The 8,230-nt window shown below is 34.4% G+C and overlaps 1 long non-coding RNA gene across 1 annotated transcript; it reads right to left on the bottom strand.

Annotated features, from left to right (window-relative positions):
• Window positions 1–3,125: 3,125 nt before the first annotated feature.
• LOC141483050 (uncharacterized) lies at window positions 3,126–5,162 on the bottom strand. Its single transcript, XR_012465878.1, has 3 exons — window positions 4,252–5,162; window positions 4,094–4,186; window positions 3,126–3,799 (listed from the first exon to the last, which is right to left on the bottom strand). It is a non-coding gene; the product is annotated as an uncharacterized lncRNA (long non-coding RNA).
• Between the last annotated feature and the right edge of the window lie 3,068 nt (window positions 5,163–8,230).

Here is an 8,230-nt window from a genome sequence, read left to right on the forward strand (position 1 = left end):
AATGGCATAACATTATTCAATACGTTGCCTCAAGATATTAAAGATTTGCATATTATACCATTTAAAAAACAAATGAAGAAGATATTAACTAATAAGGGATATTATAGCGTAGAAGAATTCTTAGAACGGGATACACTGTTATCATGATTATTGCTTTCACTGCATTTCTTTCATCCTAGTTAAAGATAAATTTACTTAATGTATATTTATGTATGTGTAATATGTTTTTGTGTTATTTTTTATTTATGTATATAGTTAAGTACCTGTTTCAAGTGTCAGATCTATGTTATACTGTGGACCGTTATTATTGTTTTATATAATTTTCATATTTTTATTTATGACATGTCTTATATCATGTATATGATCGATAAGACGAATAAAGTTATTATTATTATTATTAAAGAGTTGAAAAATTTTTTTTAATAAGCTTTGAACAATAACGAACGAAAAATACCAGTTTTATTGTGAATAAAGCGTGGACGCTTTATTCACAACTTTTCAGATCTATGTTCTTTATAGCGTGTTTTTCAGTTTTTTGAACTATATACATTTCACATTATTGTAGAGGAGATTATTGCATAGAAACTTTTACTTATGATCATACCAGTTTTCAAATCTGCAGGATTGCCAAATACTTGAAAAATAAAAATAGTCAATGATGACCTCATTTTGCCAGTTCTGGGAAGATAATAAGCTAGTTATATTCGAGTGAACATGAACATTTATTTTCAATTCAGGAGAGTCCGGCAACATTGTATTCTTTGGCTGACCAGAGAGTGGGAAAACAATTCAATAAGAGATTATACTATCATCAATGCACATCGGGTGTACAATTTTCGATGGTTTTCTTTATTTTTTATGAGTTATTGCAAAAGTTCGACAACTGTGCTAGGTTCGACTAGCTGGTCCTTTCGATTTAAAGAAATTGTAGAATTGCTCATATTTCCTTATCCAAACTTTCCACAGTCCACAGTTGGACCGACAAGCCAAGGAAAAGTATCAACAACCAAATCTCAATCTTCGTTTGGAGGTGGTTGACAATATTTCGTGGTGTATTCCATCGATCGGACTTCCATTGTCTTCCATTGAAGACAATCGAAGTCCGAACCGATGAAATACAAATCTCAATCTGTGAGTATGATTTCCAATTTCACAAATTTCCAACTGAGCTAAGAGGGAACATTTGGTCCTTCGAGCCGGATTATCAGTGAAAAAAGAGTCAATTCATTGAATATTTATCGGCTTTTGTTTTCTTATCTCATCTAGGTGACCTTTTCCTAAAAAAAAAAAAACTGAAAACATCGATCGGTCGGTGAACAGTTTTTTGTTGAGGTTGTCGCGTGGAGAGTGCACGTTTGTCAGAAATACGGGGTCTTATTTATTGGTTCACGCTGACTAGGAAAACGGTTTTCAATCGATTTGAAGTAATATTGTGTTTCCTTCAGTTAGCGGATATAATTGTATATTATCTTTAAAATGACTACCTCAGAAAGGGAGTTGAAAAAAATTATAGCCAAAAAAGAAAATTTGTTTGCTATTTTACAAAAGTTGTACGATTTGAGTGAAAGTTTGTCAACGGAATCAATGAAACGGAAGTTTCAGACTTTAATGATAACTTACGAGGAAACAAAGAGTAACATTTATTCGATGTTGGATCAAATCAATGATGTCCAATTTGAAATAAACGAAGACTACACTCCAGATTACAAGGCGGTTCAAACAAATAATGAAGTTTGTTCTTACATTGAAATGGCAGCACTAAGTATAAAATTGCCTACTAATATTTCATCAAGTAGTGCAGGTTCTGGTGCTAGTGACGGCAGTGGTGTACCTTCTTTACGTAGTTCTTTAAAAATCCCACATCCAAATTTACTAGAATTTCATGGAGAAATTCGTCACTGGGAAACATTTCATGCTGTTTATAAGAGTATAGTTCATTTGAATCCAAATTTGACAAATCTTGATAGGGTACACCTTCTTGTCGGTTGCCTAAAGAGCCCTGCGCAAAACGTGTTTGCGAGAATTGCGATTGTTCCGGATAATTATGACATAATATATGAAAGAAAGTACATATTCCTAAATTAGAAAATATATTCTTGGGGAAGGATGTTTTTGGGAAAGAAAGGTCTTGGGCTCTCTTTCTTTCTTTGGAAGATTCCCACTTTTTTGGTATGAAGATGGAGGAGTAGAAAACCGAAACCTTCCTTTCCCAGACATATACACTTGGACTGAAAAGCCCAGGGCCTGAAGAATAAAACGCGTTGTTTTTGTTCGAAATTGGCTTTATCCATCAACGTAAGCTCCATTAAGAGACACACAATCATTTCAGAGCTGCTGTAGCATTTCAATACCTCTTTTGTAGAACGATTCACCTTTGCTTCAAAATTGGCCTCAGTTTCAACAATAACCTCTTCATTCGAGCAAAATTCCTCACTGGTAAGCATTGTTCGAGGTCTGCCAAAAGCGAGTAGTCGCTGGGAGCTAAGTCTGGTGGATATGGTGGATGTGGGAGCAATTCAAAGTTCAATTCATGTAATTTTGCCATTTTTCTGATTTACTTGTGACACGGTGCTCTGTGCAAAATTGTTTTCTTTGCCATATGCTCCAATAACGCTTTATACTACTGTTGATAGTATTTTTCTTCTCAAGATAGTCTATCACGCACATCCCAAAATACCACTTGTTCAACTGATTGTTGTGCTTTTAGGAGCTTTGAAAGGGGATCACCAGTTGCTCTCCACTCAGATGACAATCGTTTTGGTTTCAGAGTGAGGTGATGGATCTATGTTTCATCCATCATTACATATCGACGCAAACATGTCTGTTCTTGTTTTTGGTCAACAGTGAGCTCGCGCGGCATCCACTTTGAACAGAGCTTTCTCATACCCACATAGCAATAGATATTCCAGGTATATTTCATGAATATACATTTAAGGATATTGTATTATGCTATGAATATGCCATGGATATATATATCTTCTGGAGAATATTCCCTGGAAGTGCTCCTGGCGAACCTTTGATATATTTTAAGAATATTCTTTGGGAATATTCTTGGAATATCTTATAATATTCTTAGAATATGTAAGGTATATTCTATTAAGAATATTCCAGGACTAGAACCCGAGGAATATTCATAAAATATTCAGGATATTCTTAGTTTATTGTAGGAATATACAATAGGGAAACACCATAGAATATTCTTTAAATATATTTTATGAATATTCTAGGAATATTTGGAATATTCCAAGAATGTGACGAGTAAACGCTATTAGGCATGTATATATTGCATTTTGATGCAAGATTCACACAAGTAATAAAACACATAATATTCATAAACAAATATATTTTTAAAACAATATACACTGAAATATTTGACGTTTCAACCAATATTAAAAATAAAAAATCTAATTCAAAATATTTATTCACTGAATAGAATATTCCTGAATACTGTCATATTACAAATATTAGAAATGTATTCAAATTAGGATGTTCCTACTCTCAAACAAATGTATACTAAAAAATATACTAAAATAACAACTCTGTGAATTCATCAGCACTAATTAAAAAATAATAAATATATCATTTCATTGAAAAAGAAAAAATGTATTACATCAAGAAATAGGTTAGGTTAGGTTTCTCACTTATTTAAATAAACCCACGAATGAAATATTTAAAATGAGTGGTATGATGGGTTCTTCAATGAATTTCACTTACTTAAAGTTATCCGAACTTTGCTCACTAGAATAGTTTTCCTTATATTTGTCCAACAATGCATCAGCCAGTGTTTCAATAGTAATACCTGGAACAAAATGTATATTAACGTTCATTATCACTATTTGAAAGTGGCACAATAAAACTGGAATAAAAATCAAATAGATATTTTTCGCATAGGTTACACATGAACATTTACAACATTTTATGACTTGGAGAGCAACTTGCATTGTCTTGTTGAAAAGTACTCATTACGTTTTCAGTTCCTTGGCGCACCTGCCTGTACCACTCTGTTTCCTTTTGGGCAAATTGATACTATCTTGAAAACGAGTGATAAAAATTATGAAAATAAATGATACAAAAGAATGTGTCATTCACTTACTTTTCTCTATTGAAGATACACAACTGAAATCACTCTAGTTCAAACATGTACTTAGTCAAACCAACAAATCCCACACTCTAACTCTCCTCGAACCTAAAGTGAGGTATAGTAGGTTAATCACCATGACTTTACTATCGATACTATTGCATTTTACTTACTTTTCTTAAAGACTGAATATATGCAACTCTCCTGTTTGAAGATCCAAAATCAAACTATTCGCTGTACTGCAAATTGGACAACCCCAAATTATAAATGGTACACTGAACGTGACAGAATTATATTTTGATAATAACACCAACACACCATGCATTACACACGCGAACCTGCCACGTCAACCGCCATGTTGAATCAAATGTCGAATTTAACGCAAAGGTACCAAGCATTAAGGGACAGCCGCTTTCGCAGAGCTTATTCGACTGTCGCGCGCTACACTTCAATTGACCAATGAGAAACGTTTACTCCAATTCTTCACTTCCCCATTTCTCTGTTTCCAGGATTTTTCGCTTTGTAATTAAATAATTTCAAATACAAAAATACAAATAGGATGAGAATTAACCAATTTATTGATGCAATTGGTTCATTTATTGACCCATTCAAATTTTTTTGTCGTTTCCAACAGTTGCTGTTGGAGCAATTCATCCAGAATCTTCGCGTTGAGTTCAAAAACTGGTTAACACTATCAGGGATATATACATTAGGTTATGCATTCGATTAAGATCTTCAAATATTTTTGTTTTTAATAATATTGAATTATTTGAATACGTTATTATAAAATAATTCAAAATTCCATTGTATAGAATATTCCAAAATATACCGTGGGGATATATTCTAAGAATATACCATATGGTATATTCGATCGACAATATTCTTAAAATATTCAAGGGAGAATAATCCATTTATAGACATTCTATGCACATTCTTTCGGGAATAGTCCTGCCATATTCATTCAAGCATATTCTATGAATATTCTAAAGGCATGTATATATTCCAAGAATATTCTATGAATATTTGGAATATATACGTTCGTTTTATGATATACAGGGAATATTCCATGAATATCTGGTGCTGTGTGGGTAGTCAAATGCCTTTTAGTTGCCAAATGTAGTTGGAAATCTAACTGCAGGTGTGAGTAATGAGTGTATATGAAACATTCCATGTGGTAGACATATCTCATATCATGGAAATGACCCGAATTGAATGAGGAGGGAATTTCTTTGGGGTCAATTGACTGGAAAAGTGATGACATCTAGTTTCCTAATTTATACGTTGTTGCTTGGTAGGAGTTCATGTTTACTAGTCAGTCGTGGAAAATTAAATATGATACATTATCATAGGTTAGTTCAGAGTGTTTTTTTTCAGCAAGGAATAACCAAATACACCTAATTGAATGGATTGCAGACTGACCAGAATCTCTTCTCAGTGAAAACAGCTTTCAACATGCACATCCATTGTTAATGGAAATTAAATCGTCTGCATGAGTTAGAGTTCGACCGGGTGAATTGCTCCAACTTTGCTCTAATAGAATGATAAAATGAACAGTCTCACCAAAGCAGAAAATCCAATTAGGTGATTAGACGGAGTTACTACATCCATAAATTATCAATGTGTTTTAATAAAGCTGATTGCATTTCGGTTTCTCGCGAATTTCGTTATCACACTTTCAGGAAAGACGATGACAAAATCTTCTTTGAATATGCTGGGATGAAATGATCCAAAGGTCCTGTGAAAATTAGATGAGTGATAGTTTTCGTGAGAGAAGTTTTCTGGCTTGTCACTGATCAATCTCCAAAAGAGCGGGAAGCTTCTTAAAAAAAAGATAGCAATTCAAAATACGCTCTCGAAAAAGATCTGTAGATCATGCATAACTGTTCACTTTTTCAGATACAAACTGAAAGAAAAATCTCTTTCGAAATAACTACTTTCATAAGAAAATTGACTCGTATGAGTACGAAAGAAGATAAGTTCAACGTGAACATTCGATTTTACTAATAACATAATAATAATGATAATGATAATAATAACAATAGATGAATTTATTGACAGCTGAAATAACATGATACAATATGGAGAAAAACATAATACAAATTTGTCAATAGGATACAAGATTAAACAGAGTTCATTCTTCCTCTTGCACCTTACAAAAAAAAAATGAAAAAGATGAAAAACAAAAAAAAAATAACAAAGTACCTAAAACAAAATTGGAATTGTGATAGCGGGTACAACATTTAATGCATGAGGCGGATATCCATACAAACATTGGGATACTACAAATATTTTAGCTATGGCCTACAAGAGCCAATGTGTCATAGAATATATTCGGGTATTATGATATTTGAGTTTTTTCAAACAGGTTGTCAAATGGGAGGTGTAAATTATGTAGAGGATAGGTCCAAGGATTGAACCCTGTGGGACACCTGGAGAAGTATTTTTGAAATCTGACATGTGGTTCTCCACTCTAACAATTTGTTGTCTATGTGAAAGATATAAGTCGAAAAATTTCAAAGTGCTTTGACAAAGTCCATTATAATGTAATATAGATCGAAGTAGTTGATGATTCATAAATAAGGACTGAGGACGGTGGAACAATATGGTTCCAAATGACATTACCTGCTCATTGCTGAAGATACTTACATCAAAATCATTATGGAATAGTGACTGTCAGCTCAGCTTTATTGAAAAAGTATTTTTCATTTGCACTCGTTTCATTTCGTGTATTATCTTTTATTTTGTGAAATTTGTATTCATACATTTCAAGAACTGATTGGAATAGTAGATTTGTACTATGATTAAGGAAAATCTTCAAAAGCGACTGCCCGTGTTTTCAATAAGAATGCAGAAAGAAATGTTAGACACAAATATGTTTCAGAATTGAAGGCTCAGGATGTGGAGTGTGCTCCAGATCACTAAGCCCAAGGATTAAGTGGAAAATGGGAAAGAATACCAGCGTGGTTCAAACAGAACTGGCCGGTATCATAATCGCCACAAAAGAAACGACCAGGAAAGGAATTTCTGGCAAAAACATAATCTGAACTGATAGCAGACAAACCCTATTAGCTTTGAACAGACAACGTGTTTCCACAAGGTTAGTACTAGAGTGCCACCAAGATTTAGATTAAGCCTGAGGTGGATTAAAGGGCACGACAGGAGTAAAGGTAATCGCATTGCCGATTCTTCAGTCAAGGAAGCGGCTGGAAAAAGAATTTCAGGACCCAGTGGCACCTACGGCCTGATGACTTTGACAATTGCGGATCTAACCAAACGTCACGCCCATGCTCAATCTCCAAAGGTAGGATTAAATCAAATCAAAGAATGCAAACTTACCAGGATCACCCTGGGCGACCCTGAAAAGCTGATGCAGAAAAAATATCTGGCGATGTCAACTGTCACTGTCAACTAAGGAAACACCTCCACAATATGGGTCTCGTAGACACACCTCTATGCAGGATGTGTGAACAGGAAGATGAAACTGTCAGGCATGTCCTATTTGTGAATTTCTGGAGTTATTGTCAATAACAGAGTGTGTGCTCGACAAGTCTTGGCCTACACCTGCCGATATAAAGGAGATGCCTCCCAGTGACCTGTCCACCTTCCTGGAAAGGACAGGATGGAACATGACCTAGGAAGGACAACCAACTCTTCGGGAGGGTCACATGTGACCTAAGTGCTGTGAACCTACACTCACCATCTCTACTCTACTGATACAGATTCGACAGAAGGGTAGATTTTTGGTAACCATATTGAAAGGACCATTCTTTTTGGAAGGTATCCTGAATGTTGATACATATTGTTATTTGCTGATTAATCGAGTTATGCCAAGTATCAACAACGTCATTCAGTTGGATCTTCTGCGTAATGGGAAAGTTTTCCAAAAACGATTTTTATTTTGTTTTCAAAAAACAAAATGAAAATCGTCTAGTGGAATTAGGAACTTCTGGAGTAGAAACAATCTATTGAAAGTATTTGTTCCTCATCAAAACAGAAATGCTGGTTCTCAACGTGCGTTTCGCTAACCAAGTTGGGATTATCAGGAGTATTTTTCATCAGAAAGTAGGAATCCTTCCCATTACGTAGAACGAGTGCCAACAATTACTTTTCAAAAAAAAAACTCGTGGAGGAGCCAATAGTCGTTACTCTGTT

Source organism: Leptinotarsa decemlineata, unplaced genomic scaffold, assembly GCF_025532065.1.
Source record: "Leptinotarsa decemlineata unplaced genomic scaffold, Ldec_3_MD MMD2_tig00002974_RagTag_RagTag, whole genome shotgun sequence".
Classification (NCBI taxonomy): Eukaryota; Metazoa; Arthropoda; class Insecta; order Coleoptera; family Chrysomelidae; genus Leptinotarsa; species Leptinotarsa decemlineata.